The sequence below is a fragment of the Pinus tabuliformis genome, chromosome 6 (assembly GCF_031772625.1).
Source record: "Pinus tabuliformis cultivar Carrire ecotype Pingquan chromosome 6, CPIR1, whole genome shotgun sequence".
Taxonomy (NCBI): domain Eukaryota; kingdom Viridiplantae; phylum Streptophyta; class Pinopsida; order Pinales; family Pinaceae; genus Pinus; species Pinus tabuliformis.
Window position 1 is genome coordinate 696456254 of NC_142292.1, and position 16367 is coordinate 696472620.

Sequence of the window (16367 nt, forward strand, 5' to 3'; positions counted from 1 at the left end):
AAAGCGCGGTATCATAATTCTGTCTTGGATTTTCAGTGTGGGAGAGTCACGGTTTTGCCTCCCCTTTCAGGGATTACGGGTTCTGGGTTGCATCCTGGCACTTCGTCTTTCAGTGTTAAGTGCTTAAGATCTCCCCTGCTCATGGCCCCGCGTCAAAGAGGAGTCCCGAGAAGAGGGGGAGTGTGGGGGATACGAAGAAGGCAGGAAGCTCAAGCCAGAGCAATTCCTCCGCTGGCCATTGTCGCGCCTCCTTCTTCTCCCTCAGAGGAGTCAGATCCTTCTGAAAGCCAGGTTCATACCTCCCGCTTCACCTTCAGGTGCAGGCGAAATCAATCGCTTGTCTCCTTCATGATAACTGTGATTGCTACGGAGGAAGAGGAGGACACTGTTAGCCAGGAGGAGGACGATGGGGAGCAAGTTCAAATTCGTAATGTCCAGGCGAATGCGGAGGTTGGTAATGCTGTAGATCCTCCTCCAGATGACATTAATCCTGTGGAGACTGTTGTTGGACTGGCCACGCATCCGCAGCCGGTTCATCCACCGGAAATCCGCCTGGAAGATATAGGAGACGCTACCATGTTTGACTGGCTTCCTCTCCCGCCAGAAGTCGATAACAATGCACAAGGTGAGCCTCCGAAGGCTTAATTCCTGTTTCTTCTCTTGTTTAATGGTCATGTTTTGGAGATTTTGGTGGGGTTTCTTCTCTATCCGCGGCGCCCAGGTTTTGTTATTGGGTAGGGGACTTTCAAGCTCGAGGTGTCTCCAGAACTCTGGAATTCATGGTCTCTTTACTCTCCTTCGTTACAAGGCGACCAGCAGAAAGCCACAAGACACATGCTATGATTCAATGGTTCGCCAACTCTGCTTACTGCTGTTTTTTTGATGGGGTCTCTTTTGTAAGTCAGGTGGCCACCTGTAACTGCTTCGCCTATGCTCACTTCTCTGGAATCTCTCTTTGTAATTCAGGTGGCCACTCGCACCTGCTTTGTTCTTCTGACAGAGGGTGGCCTTATGCATCCTCAGAGGCTATGTCCTCTTTGTAAATATTTTTTCTTCTTTTTAATACAATAGCTTAGTCTTTACACAGAAAAAAAAAAAAATTGGTCAGTAGTATCATTCGATAATAGGTATACATGAAATTCACAGAAGTGATAAATTGACAACATTCTTTAGAGAATGATGTAATCATTGAAAATTTAAACCAAGTTTGACTTAACAACTATGTAAAGGTGATTTTCAATAACAATATGTTAATCACTCTATTATCAACCCACCATGCTTTCTGAAAACGTTCTTAGCAGTTTGGTATCACCATTTTTGGGGTGGCATATACGTTTTTACTTGATGATCTTGTTCATCACTGCTTTCATGTTGGGTCTATTGTTCATGTTCCATATCTTCTTAAGGTAGCACCTACAGATAAATTTTGTTCCTAAATTCCTCATCATAGATCTATAAATCACTTGATCTATGTGTGAGTTCCACATAGATTTATTCCCAATAAATAATGAATCTCATATAAACTTTTTTAAATGCCACCTCATCTTCATCATGCAAATAAGTTTAATGGTGTACTATATGGTCTTTTCCTTGGAAAAAAAGTTAGTTTTCTTCTTTCCTTGTAATTGTATATAAGATTGTATTTCATATATGTTTGAATTTATGATATTAGATAAATATATCTTGATAGTTTATTAATTTTTTAGTTTCACATGAACTGGAAAAGGTTGGAGATCATGAAGACCTAGAGAAATTGTATAATAGTAAAATAAAGGGCCTCTAAAAGCTTCAATGAAGGCTCTGACTTTCCTACTTGTGTTGTTTAGCGCAAATTTTTCCTTTTTATATCAATGTTCCTATCCAACTCCATTTTCCTTGAGAGGTAAATTTGTACACACTATGAGAGCAATATTTGGCATGTAAATTAGTATTTAAGACAAAATTCTTAAAAAACCAGGGGATTTTATGTTGTTAAATGGAATCCTTGACATAAGGGTTCTAGAGAAATTATAATACTATAACTTGTGTGTATATGAAGAATTCCCTGCATGTATACTAAATTAAATGTAATTTTATTACATCACATAATGATCCACTCCTTGTTTGTAGGGTTTGTAATATTTGGTTGAACAGGAAATAACTAGTTCTAAAATAATTCCACTATATTACTAATGTAGATTTTGTTGTAAAGAACCTTTCTAAAATCAAATCACACATCATAAGAAAATGTTGCAAGTTGTTTGGAAATGACCTTTCACCATTTTTGTATCAGAAATAAGGGTAACATATTGAACCATTCATTATGCTTGGTTTGTTGAAACTAACAATTTGTTTAGAAATTATATCCATGATGAAATTATGTCATTGAAATTGAAGATGATAGAAGAGGATTGGATTGATTAGATATTGAGGTCCATAGTGGGTTTCATGTAGACCTAAAAAAATTGGTTTTCTTTTGGATATTGGCATGTATGCTTCACATGTAGGAAATTGTACCCCAAAATTTCCAAAAGGTGATTCTCAGGGACTAGAGATGATCTTGGAAAGATGGTAATGTAAAGTTATCTATTTAATAGAAAATACGTTCATCTTTTCACATTTTTACTCATTTTCCTCCATGCAACACTTTCTTTGGCATCCATTAAATTCAGGTTTTCAACTCTAGCAGTTGTTGCATGGCAGTATATATTTTTTATTCCAGTGACATTACAATTCAAGTTCTATCATAGGGAAAATATGGTTATGATTTATCTCAACGTTAACCATTTTCTGAATATGTTGTAGCCTACCCTATGATAATGCACATCAAAAGTTTTAATGTTTCCATCTTTGAAGAAATAAAAGTGAAATCTTGTCTACATAATATATCTTAGAGTAAGGCCCTTCTTCATTCTAATCCTCTTGACATTATATCTATGCACTCTCTCTTTTCACTCCAAGTGGTGAGAAGGGCATGAATTCTTCAGTTTGTTATAGCTCCTTACTCATTGAAACAATTGGATACATAGAAAACCGATCTCAAATTAGCCTTAAATAGGCATATACCCCATAGAAATATCCATTAAAAGCAATTATAGTGGCGATACTCCTACATCTATTAGAATACATCATGGAAACATTATTTTTTGGATGTGACATGTTTACAAGGAAAATAATATATCTCTAAATTGTTCTACGAAATCTAAATTCATCAATATTTAGTGTGAAGGAAAGAGAATGAAGAGGCAATCATTGTAAATGTGCAATAATGACATATTTTCAAATAGTGGTTCCCATCAGAAGGTATAACATATACAGTAAAAGATACTTTGTGAATACAAATTATTTATGTTGTACTAAACATCCAGGCTTGTTTGTGCATCTTTTAAATGAATGAAATAAAAATGGTGTTGACTGCATCTTCATGAAATAACAATGGTGTTGATTGCATCCTCACTAGATACATAATTGCAATACAAAAGTATATAATAATTGGAAAACATTTCACAATAGTGCATACATCTTATGTTAAATTGAGGAAAAACTTTGTTGATGTTGATGTATAGCAGGAAACAAAGAATTCATTTTAAATCTGTGTAAGAACTTTGTTGGGCTACATCTAGGGAAAAAAAAATTCTTGTCAGGGATGATTTTGCACACGCTGAAAGTAGTTAATATCGAAAGCTATTGATACCCTTGAGACAGTCTAAAATCTTTCTACTTATTATACTTAATTGTATCAAAATTGTCTTGCAAACGAAGGGAGATTCATAGGTTTGATATACTGAAGGTGGACATAATATTGAAAAATACTTCAACAAAAGACATGAGAAAAATTATTTCCACATGAACAAAAGATATGAGTGGTGAATGGTTTATGAAGTATTTATATGCAAAAGTTTTGTCAATACAAAACATGGTTTATGAGAACAAGTTCTCAATGTGATGTGAAAACATACTCTTTTGCTTTGGCATGACTTAAAGAGCATATATTCTTTGCGGGTTACTTTGCTTGTGTTCATAATTGTGATGTTGTTTTGAATACAAGTTTGGTGCATCTTAAATGTTAGTTTGGTTGGTGTATGTTAAATTTTAGTTTGGTATATGCTTTGTTGAGCGTTTTATAATGAGTTGAATTTTGGCTTATCATCGAAGCCCACAGTTTTGATTTAGTCTTAATAATGTTTTCTCATGTTTTTATGCAAAATCCATATGTAGTTATTACTCCATTACAAATTGGATAGAGGTTTCCTGATAACTGATGTTCAAATGAAACTGTGATATGGAAGACCTTGAGTTTTGATTTTATTTCTTTGCCTGCATGGAGCTTCTTTTGTTTGTGTAACTTATAATTTACATCTTTCTTTTTGCAAGTTAAGTAGATCCTATTGATTTCTTTCATTTTGGATGAGTTTTACTAAACTTTCATAATGGAAAAAGGTTGATTTCTTTGGATTTCTAGCCTACTCTTTCCAAAATCCTAAATCATGGGGAATTGCCTAATATATTAGGATCATATGAAATGTGGAAGAGCAGTAACAATATTAATTATCTGGAGAGGACTTGTATTAGCTATCAATTGATAGCCTCATTTCCAAGAGTAATCACTATATGACCAATATATTTTCGTACACAAGTGGAAAAGAACAAGAGACATTACATTCCAATCTTTATTTTAACATTTTAAACATAAAGCCTTACGAAAATTATGAAACTGATCTCTATAGTAGTTTACCTTAAATGAGGATAATACAAATTGGAGGAACATGGGTTCCCACAATGTGATAGATGTAAGTCTGACCACATGAAGAAAGAATGAAACTCTATGATACATTAAAGTTGGAAATGAGATACATGTTTCTTGGTTAATGTGGTAGATTTAACTTCAAGGACATCTAAAGAGTTTATATTCCATCAAGAAAGGGAGTTCATAATTCTCTTTGGGACACTTGGAAATTTATAAAATCACTATGAATGTTAATATTTATTTCACAAATCAATTACTTGTTTTTAGAAACCCGTAACTACATCCAATTGCATTTTGATGGCTTGAAGTTTAATGGCATTCAATGTTCCCTTTTTAAACTGTTTGTGAGAAGCTGATATGATAGCATAAATTTCAATGAAGTTCATTGTTCCTTTTTTAAACTATTTCTAAGCAACTTATATGATAGTAAAAACTAACCTTAGTATATTATATGTCACTAGAGGGTGTTGTATGCTTCAATTAATTTCAAATAATGTTAGCAGATGATAATTTTTTTGACACTTTCATTGGTGGTTGGACATTGATTAATGCAGTTGCATGTTATATTCCTTCTAGCACTTCCAAAAAACCTATGAATATGTCTCTCCTCTGCCTATCCTACAACATATATATATATATAGAGAGAGAGAGAGAGAGAGAGATATGACTCACATATATCTCACTAGTTATGACTCTGATTTGTTGTTGAAAGTCTTAAAAATGTTTTTTTAGGGTTTTTCCTAATAGATATCAATGTAGTTGTCTATTTGTTCCATCGACATGATAAGCAAAGAATTAAACATTTTCTCACTCCTTTGATATTAAAATTATTTTTGGCCACAAGGTTTTGTAATGTTCACAAAATGGAGATCAACTTATTGTTATTCTACAAATTTGAGGTAATGTCTTCTTTATCTATTTAATTTTGAAAATTGTTAGAAGTTTCTTGGTTCTTTGATTAATTTTGAAAAAACTCGGTGTAAAATCTTCTATTAGAAAGGTCTCTCAAAACACTAATGATTTTTTTGTTGCATTTGGGTTTCCTTAAGCTGTAAACATTATGATTATTATTGTTTAATTTGCATATTCTTCTACCTCTATTTTAAATGTTATTGTATATACATTGATATAATTATTTTCCCAAGTCTAAAAAATTTCTAGATATATAAAATTTTACAAAAATGGGTAATCAAAATTAATTGCATTTATTTAGGATATAGTTAAGATAGGCTCCTAAGTTTGAGAGGATTTCTGTAAATTTCCTCCAAGTTTATAGGAGATCATTTTCTCTTAGAATTTGGAGATCTTTCTTTCCTCAATAATAAATAGGGATATAATTCGTATGTTGGGGGGTGAAATGTAAAGTTGGGTTACAATTTTTTCCCTTTTTTGAGAAAAAATATCATTTCTAGAAGTTCTTCAACTTTTGGCAAGATAAAGCAATTTTTCTGTTAAGAATTTCATTTTACAATAAAAAGAAAACTTGTCATACATTTTATTAGCTTTCTATTACTTATTTTTTGGACTTTTTTATTCACATTTGGTATGTCAACTTAGTAATTATTTGATTGTGTGTTCTTTAAAAATCAAGGGATTCATAACACATCATGTTTTTTAGCACTAGTGTATTCTTTGTTAACTTGACATTTTTGAAAAAAATGTGTTGCAACAATCTAGACAGACTCTACTTCGATATCGTTATATTTACGAAACCAACTAATGCACATCATAATTACTAGAATTTTTTGAATTGAACCAATATGAAAAACTACAAATTTTGAAGATGTTTAGTTGAGCATCAAATTTCTCAACATATTAGTTATAAACTAAAAATCTAAAAACTACCCATTATAGAAGATAGACCAATGTAATGAACCATAAATTTTTCATATATTTTTATAGTGTATTTTTGAAGATACATATTTTTTATTTCATTGAATCATAATGACCTTCACAAACATTTTGCACACAATTTTTTAGAAAATTAATTAAAATTAGAGAATTTCTATAAAATGACATAAAATTTATATCTACTAAAAGTATATTCAATTCTGCAAATGTTGGTATTGGTTCTGACAGTAAATTCACCAAATTTGATGGAGTTTATGCATTTTGAAGATGGAAAAAGGTGACCAGAGCCGAGTTGTTGCAAAGTTGGTGGTTAAAGCAGTTCGGTCGAATTAAAATTACATTCGACTGAATTTGTGTTTGTCATTGACGCCCGTTAAATTAAACAGAGAAATAATTCTTCCGAATTGATTTAAATGTTCAGTCGAATTAGTTTTAAAAGTTTGATAAAAAAATGTGTCAATATTTTCTGTTGGCTGCAAAAATGAAATGATGTGACCCTCTGAGAAAAATGTTTCACCCAGAATGATATAAATAAATGGATCCAAAACACTATTTTCGCACTCTTTCCTCATTTGGAGTGAAATTTTAACCTAAATCTTAAGGGCTAAATTTTTTGGAGGAAATTTTTTGGACTTAATTTTCAAAGTAACTCTTTTGGGCTGAATTTTTTGGAATAAATTATTTGGACATAATTTTTAAAGTAAGTGTTTTGGGCCAAATTTTTTAAATGAGTTTTTTTAGCTTAATTTTTAAAGTAAGTCGTTACGGCTAAATTTTTTAAGTGAAATTTTTCAGCTTTATTTTTAAAGTAAGTCTTTTGGGCTGAATTTTTGAATTGAGATTTTTTAGATTAATTTTTAAAGTCTTTTGGGCTAAATTTTTAAAGTGACTTTTTTGCGTTGAATTTTTAAAGTGAGTTATTTTTAAAGTAAACTTTTTTGGTTGAATTTTTAAAGTGAGATTTTTTAAAAGTAACTCTTTTGTGCTAAATTTTTAAAGTGAGCTTTTTGGTCTAACTTTTGAAAGTGGGTTTTTTAGCAGAATTTTGAAAATTGCTTTTCTAGCTTGGATTTTAAAAATCTACATAGATTGAATTATCATGGGAAATCAAATAAATTGCAAGAGAAAATATGATCGAACAAGAGACATTGAGGCTCATAGAGAATACGGTAGAAACTATTACAAAAGAAAGAAGGAAGAATGCACAAATATTGAAAGGACAAATCAATCTCAACTAGAAGTTGAAGTAGGTATGCAAATGTAAATATTATAAATGATATTTAAAATTTAACTAGTGTATCGTGAAATTCAATTTTTATTTGATGAACTAATTTGAAAAATATTTTGCAATGTGAACAAATAGAGATATTCCTCATAACATAGATGATGAGATTGAAAATGTTGAAAGACAAAGTGAAAAAGATAATGAACCAATGATTGATGATGTTGTTGAAGATGCTGAAAGAGATTCAAATGAAGAAGTTGAATCACCATTATATATATATATATATATATATATATATATATATATATATATATATATATATATATATCATGTGTATTATTGAAATTATACATATATATTAATTTCAATTTCACTCAAACCCTTTTTTTTAATGTTACTATTTAATGAATATTTATACCCATTTACATTTAATTTTCATATGTACAGATGAAATCAATATTGAAGATGAGATGTTAGAAAATGTTGATGTTCCATATCTTCTTAAGTTATCGTTGTTTTAGAAATCTACATCAAATTATAAGATTAATTCAAATGCAAAACGTAGACCTCACATTTTGTAATTTACAATTTTAGTAGATTCATTTTAAATAAGTCAAAACAAAACAACTTTAAAACAAAAACCTAAGAATCATCTACTAACAATATAGGAATGATTGAATGCAAAATGTACCAAATAAATGAAAATATGTGAAACATTTAAAAGCATCAAACCATGCATGCATCATGCAAATTGTGGGCCATGTTTTATAACGCAATTTTATCTAACTTATGTAATGTGCATTCAAACAAATTTATATTAAAAGTTAACTATCAATCGACATCCATAGTATCCTTTATATACATGAATGAAATTTATGTACATACCATATTTTATAATACAATTTTAAGTTATCATTGTTTTAGACATCTACATCGAAATATAAGATTCATTCAAATGCAAAATGTAGACCTCACATTTTGTATTGCAATTTTAATAGATTCATTTTAAATAAGTCAAGACAAAACAACTTAAAAAAAACCTAAGAATCATCTACTAACATTATAGGAATGATTGAATGCAAAATTTACCTAATAAATGCAAATATGTAAAACCTTTAAAAGAATCAAATCATGCATGCATCGTGCAAATTGTGGGCCATGTTTTATAATGCAATTTTATCTAACTTATGTTTGTGCATTCAAACTACTGTATATTAAAAGTTAAATACCAATCCACATCCATAGGTACTAATACTATACATGAATGCAAAATGTACATACTATATTGTTTAATGAAATTTTAAGTTATAATTGTTTTAGACATCTACACTGAATTATACAATTAATTCAAATGAAGAATGTAGACCTCACATTTTTTAATTTGAAATTTTAATACATTCATTTTAAATAATTTCACAAAACAACTTTAAACAAAACCTAAGAATCATCTACTAACATTATAGGTATGATTGAATGAAAAATGTACAAACTAAATGAAAATTTACTTTCATTTCTACATATTCATGAACTTAAATACGTAAAACCCATAAAAGCATCAAACCATGCATGCATCATGCAAATTGTGGGTCATGTTTTATAATGCATTTTTATCTAACTTATGTTTGTGCATTCAAACAAATTGATATTAAAAATTAACTATCAACCAACATCCATAGTAGCCTTTCTATACATGAATGAAATTTATGTACATACCATATTTTATAATACAATTTTAAGTTATCATTGTTTTAGACATCTACATCGAATTATAAGATTCATTCAAATGCAAAATGTAGACCTCACATTTTGTAATTTGCAATTTTAATAGATTCATTTTAAATAAGTCAAGACAAAACAACTTTAAACAAAACCTAAGAATCATCTACTAACATTATAGGAATGATTGAATGCAAAATGTACCAACTAAATGCAAATTTACTTTCATTGCTACATATTCATGAACTTAAATATGTAAAACCAAGTTTTAAGCATCAAACCATACATCATGCAAATTGTACCATGCAAAATGTACATAAACTCCAAAATTAGCATGTATTAAATCATAATAAAGAGTTCAAGATTTAAAATATGTCCAAAATTTATATCATTATAAAAGTAAATATATAATAAAAAGTTGTCAAATAATAAGATGCATCAATTCATAATAAAGAGTTTTACTTTAAATATGTCCAAAATTTATATCATGATAAAAGTAAATATAATATAAAAAGACCATCAAATAAAAATTTGCATCAAAGAGAATCTCTCTAAAATATACGATTTATCAACATCCTCGTGCTCTCATCGGTAACATTGGTGCCTTGCACAACATGTGTAATTGCATATATACATAAGATTTTGTACATTAAACTTAAATTTCAATGTTTTAAAATTAAATGAGAATGTAAGATCATCACAACAAAATTAAAAAAGTTTCAAATTCCATGTAATACCTCATGGTGATCCCCCTCCATTGTGCCTTTTTAGTGTTCACCATGCATTACACCCTCCTAGATGCCCTATACAATACATGTACATGTATATATTAAAAAATTTAAATTGCACATGAAAATTATGCATAAACTCGCAATATTAAATGTTGACACCTAATCATAGGGATTGAGTGAACAAATGTAATTAATGTAAATAAATAATAGAAAATATGAAGAGTCACCGGGAGATGAAATGAACAGTCTCTCCCTCATGTATATAATAATGACCAACCTGAATGAATATCATGATTTGTTTTGAGGAGTTACCTCCTGGTCTGACATGGTATCAGAGCCAGTGCCATTTTTGGCTTCCCTCTTTAATTTGTAACTCCTTCCTGCCTATGTTCTACATTTTTGTAGACTATCATCTCTGTCAAATCTCTGTAAAATCTCTGTAATACTGTCCCAAAATTTTTGCACTACATCCTCTGTCTACCCTCAGTGCGTTACAATTTTTTTGAAGTATGTGTGGCTTGAGCTCTAGCGCGATGCATTACAATGACTATGTATATTCCTAGAGTTTCATTGAACTATGTATATTCTTGAAGCTGCATTGAACTATGGTAATATTCTCGGAGCTGCGTTCGGTCCTTCCTCCATACACAGTCGACTCCCACATGCTGCCTCAGCCTCTCCCATATGACCTTGCTCTACTGGTATGCAGCATATGCATTGAGTTTTGTGCTAGTATGTTTTCAAATTCGTCGAAGGCTTTTAAATACATTGAATTCCGCTCTGGTTAATACCTCCACAAACCACCCGACTCCCAGTTGGTAGTACCATGGCCTCCATACACCTCGGCCTCCATACGCTTCTCGACTCTACACAACGTGTATGTCTCCTGCCTTAGAGTATTAATATAACTCCTCTTGTGTTAAACGTGGTGGTCTCCCCCACGCGGTAATACCACTCATTTTTTTAACACTCCCTTTGTTGCAAAATATATGACTACAACCAATCCATGATATGTCGCTGTTGCTACAATGATGTTTTCTAGCAGCAGAATTTTTGTGATTGTTTTTGTCGTTGATGAGATTTTCTGGATGTATACACAGTGAATATATTTTTGTGGCTTTTGTTGGTAATGTTGTGTTCTGGCATGGTATTTTTGGTTCAAATTAGGTGAAGATTGATATATTGTTGTGGGATATATCATTGTTGCTGCAATGTTGTGTTGTTGTTGCATTATATATGTGTATGGCATTGAATATTAGAGTCGGTGAATGGTGAATGCTATTACGCTGAATGATATTGCAGTGTATGGTATTACATTTTGTACAGTGATACCTTTGTCTCCATATATCAGAATCAATTTTTTTTTAGGAATAAAATTTTGCAGCAGAAGTATTTTTTTCCCGTAGTACACAGATTTTACAATGCATTCAGTCATATCTATTGTGGGAGTAGTTCTTACTAGCAAGGAGAACTATCCTAAGTGGTCTAGGAAAATAAAACACACCCTCATTTTCAATGAGTTGTGGAAAGGAGTGTGTGTTGGAGACGGAGAGAAGGAACTAAAACAACCTACCTCAGACAAGGAGTTCGCCATTTGGGAAAATAAGAATAGCAAGGCCTATGCATTGATTGCAGCATCAGTAAGTGAAGAGGTGAGTCACCATATTTCGCCATTCTCAAATGCTTTAGAAGACTTACAAAAACTGAAGGAACTCTATGACTCACACTCTGCACTTGAAGTTGTTCAATTCATGATTAAACTCTTCACTCTTGAATTACAAAATAATGATCCTCTTACTCTTGCATCCGAAGTAAAATCTATAATGCATGATATCAAAGCCACTAAGGTTGAACTGGATATTCCTCTAATCGCTTTTCTCAAGGCACTTTATCTTACTTACTCCAATTATCTTGAGTCATTACAAGCAAATGGAAATCTCAATGATATTACCTTTGACTCTCTTGTGAAAAAATTTGTTGAAAGAGAGAAAGCTTTTGGAAAGAAGACAGCCCCTAAATCTTCTAAAGAGGCTATGTGTCTTGCACAAAGAGAAAATAATCTTGCTCAAGATTCTTCCAGAGGAAGAGGTGGTCGAAGAGGAAGAGGAAGAAATTTCAGAGGCAGGGAAGGCAAACACTCTCAAGGAGAAAAGTCAGATTTGCACTGCATACGCTGCAAAGAAATGGATCACGTGATGCCTCCACATGCAAGTTACCTTGGGACAAAATTGAGCAGCAAAGAAACCAACCCAAAGGTAAAACTAATGACACAAACAAAGGTAAAGCACCTAAATCCGCTCATTGTGTTGTGGCACAATGTGATATTGGAGTAAATGAAGACTTATTTAATGCTTCACTTGCTTCTTCGAAAAATGATTGGTTGCTTGATTCAGGAGCAACTTGCCACATGAATCATAAAAAAGATTTTTTGAAGAATTTACTAACAATGTTGATGGAGCAGTATACTTTGCAGACTAATCAAAACTCAAGCCATTAGGGCTTGGCACAATCAAGCTTAAATTCCCTAGTCTTCTAGACTTCCTTCTACATCATTTTCTGTATCTCCCACAGCTAAGGAGAACCTTATTGTCCTTGGTCCACATCCACCAGAAAGGACACTCCATTCATATGTTTGATGGCCAGCTTTAGGTGAGAAATGTTTCAGACCACTCACTTGTCATGACGGGGATAGAAGAAGAAAGGCTTCTCAAGCTGTAGGGTACCTCTGCTCGTGCACAAAATTTCTCATACAATTCTCATTATGAAGAAGGTACATTTACATCAAGTTTATTATGGCATGTTAGATTTGGACACTTGAACTATGACAGCCTCCACTTGTTGAAGAAAAATGGTGTTACTGGGTTGCCTACAATTCCTAGGAAACTTAAGCAATGTGATGCTTGCATTCTAGGAAAGCATAGCAAACAATATTTTCATGATTCACATTCAAGAGAACATAGAAAACTTGAACTCATTCATTTAGATTTATTTGGTCCAATGCCCGTTCCTTCTGCAAATGGAAATAAATATATGATGACATTTATTGATGACTACACCTAAATGTGTTGGGTTTATTTATTGAAGAACAAATCTGATGCTTTTCAAACATTCAAGAACTTTCATACATGGATTGAAAATGATGCACAATCTCATATTGGCTCTATTCGCACTGATAATGGAAAATAAGAAAATAATACACTTCAAATGAATTTGAAAACTATCTTCGCCAACATGGGATCAAACATCAAACAATTGTGCCTTATAATCCTCAACAGAACGATGTAGCTGAAAGAATGAATAGGACAATCTTAAATATGGTGCACTCCATGATGTTTTTTAAAAATGTAAAATTGATGTTTTGGGCTGATGCAGTTCTATGTGCTGTATATGTAAAGAATAGATGTCCATCTAATGCTATTAGAAACTAGACTCCTTATGAAATGTGATATGGGCACATTACTTCGATAAAGCATCTCAGGGTCTTTAGTTCCACATGTTATGCCTTGATACCAAAGGTACATAGAAACAAACTTGGTGCAAGAAGTCGTAAGTGTATCTTCCTGGGGTATTCAAACACCTCCGAAGCATACCATCTCTATGATGAAGTTTAATAAAAAGTTTGTTGTATCTAGAGATGTAATCTTTCTTGAATCATCCAAAATTGACAATGTTGTTGAGAAGCAACTTGATCGCTTGGATAGATTCAGAAATGCAAAATCATTTCAAGAATTTGATAATTAGATTCCACATCTTGAAAGGGGGATTCCTATACTAGATCAACCTATGGAATCTTCTTCTGAATCACTCTCTCCCCTGCATGAAACTCCAACAACGGATGATACTTTAAGTGATGTGATTGATAGAATTGGGAGATTCAATCTTGATTCAGCCCCAACTCAATCAACGAAGCAACTTGGACCATCTGAGAAAGGTCCCCCAAAGTGGCTGACAAAGACACTTGAAAGTGTTCATCCTGATGAGGTTGGAAAGACAGGAACTAGAAATTCAAATCGGCAAAATGGAGGTGATGTAGATGACTCTGATTCACCTATTGATATGGATGTTTCCTATGATTGTGAATTGAATTTGTCTATAGATTTTGAACCAACTTCCTTCAAAGAAGCTACTTCTCATGATGAATGGAAAGAAGCGATGCAAAAGGAGTATGATGCCCTGATAAAGAATAGCACTTGGAAGTTGGTTGATCCTCCATTAGGAACCAAATCAACTGGCTGCAAGTGGGTCTACAAGAACAAGTATAAAGATGATGACTCACTTGACAAGCACAAAGCTAGGCTTGTGGCAAAAAGTTTCGCATAGAAGGAAGGGGTCAATTATGAGGAGACTTTTGCCCCCTCAGCAAAATGGGCTACCATCTAGACACTCTTTTCCCTAGCAGCTAAGAACGGTTGGAAAGTCCATCAAATGGATGTAAAAACTACTTTCTTGAATGAATATCTAAAAGAGAATGTTTTTATGTCCCAGCCTGAAGGATTTGCTGTGAAAGGACATGAACATAAAGTATGAAAACTTTTGAAATCCTTGTCTAGCCTCAAACAAGCACCGCTAGCCTGGTATGAAAAACTAACTGAGCATCTTTTGAAACTCAATTTCAAACATTATGATCTTGATGATGCAACTTTATTTGTCAAGAAGGTTGGAAAAATAGTTGTATATCTTGTGGTATATGTAGATGATATTTTGATGACAAGGAACAATGAAAGCTACATTACATCCATAAAGAAGGAATTGAGGAAAGGTTTTGAAATGATTTATTTGGGCTATGTTCATTACTATCTTGGTATTGAAGTAACTCAACATCCGAAGTCCATATTCCTTTCTCAAAAGAAGTACATTGGAGATCTGTTGAACAGGTTTGGCATGACAAAATGCAATCCTATTACTACTCCAATGGAACAAAACTTAAAGCTCACATCTATTGAATGAAAATAATTTGAGGATGCAACAAAGTATAGACAACTTGTAGGAAGTCTCAACTACCTAACTACTACTAAACCAGACATTTCATTTGCTGTTGGAATCCTCTCCAAGTTTATGCAAAAGCCTTGTGAGGACATTGGTCTGCTGCAAAAAGAATTCTAAGGTACTTGAAGGGAACTCAAGACTTTGGAATCAGGTATACACAAGTGGGCGACTTTAGCTTGATTAGATACTTTGATTCAGACTTCAATGGAGACAAAGAAACTGGGGTATCTACTTTAGGTTATGCTATGAATCTTGGATTAGGAGTTGTCTTCTAGAGATCACGCAAACAATCAGTTCCAGCAGATTCCACAACAGAGGTAGAATATGTGGCAGCAGCTGAGGCAACAAAAGAAATTGTGTGGCTCAAGAAAAAATTTTAACATTCGCAGGTAAAACAAGTACAATCGACTCCACTCGTGATTGACAATACCTCGGCAATAAAGTTGGCCAAGAACCCAAAGTTCCATGATCAAACAAAGCACATCAATACTAAATTTTATATGATTCGACATCATGTTGAGGCCAAAACAATCCATCTCCACCATTGTTCCACTAATGAGCAATTTCCGGACATCTTCACCAAAGCGCTTGGAAGAGAAAAGCCTGAAAGATTCAGAATGATGCTTGGACTCACCAACATCCCTTCACATTAAGGGGGGGAATGTTGACACCTAATCATAGGGATTGGGTGAAAAACTGTAATTAATGTAAATAAATAATAGAAAAGATGAAGAATCATCGGGAGATGAAATGAACAGTCTCTCCCTCATGTACATAATAATGACCAACCTAAATGAATATCATGATTTGTTTTGAGTTACCTCCTGGTCTGACATTAAAAAAATTATTACACAATTTTTTCAAATTATTTAGATTATCCTATCCCCATTTTCAACCCCATACCTAAAGACCCTGGAGAATGGAAATCATCTCCCCAAACCTAAAATTCCATCATTTTAAAACTATAAGATAAATCTACCTCATTTTTTAAATAAAAATTGCACTTCAATTTATAACAAAACATAAGTGAAATATTCAATACTTGTGGTACATCTACTAATAGGGAGGAAGAGTCTGGTGTTGTGTCCAAAACATCAGTCAGAATCAAAATATGCTAACATTTAATTATATA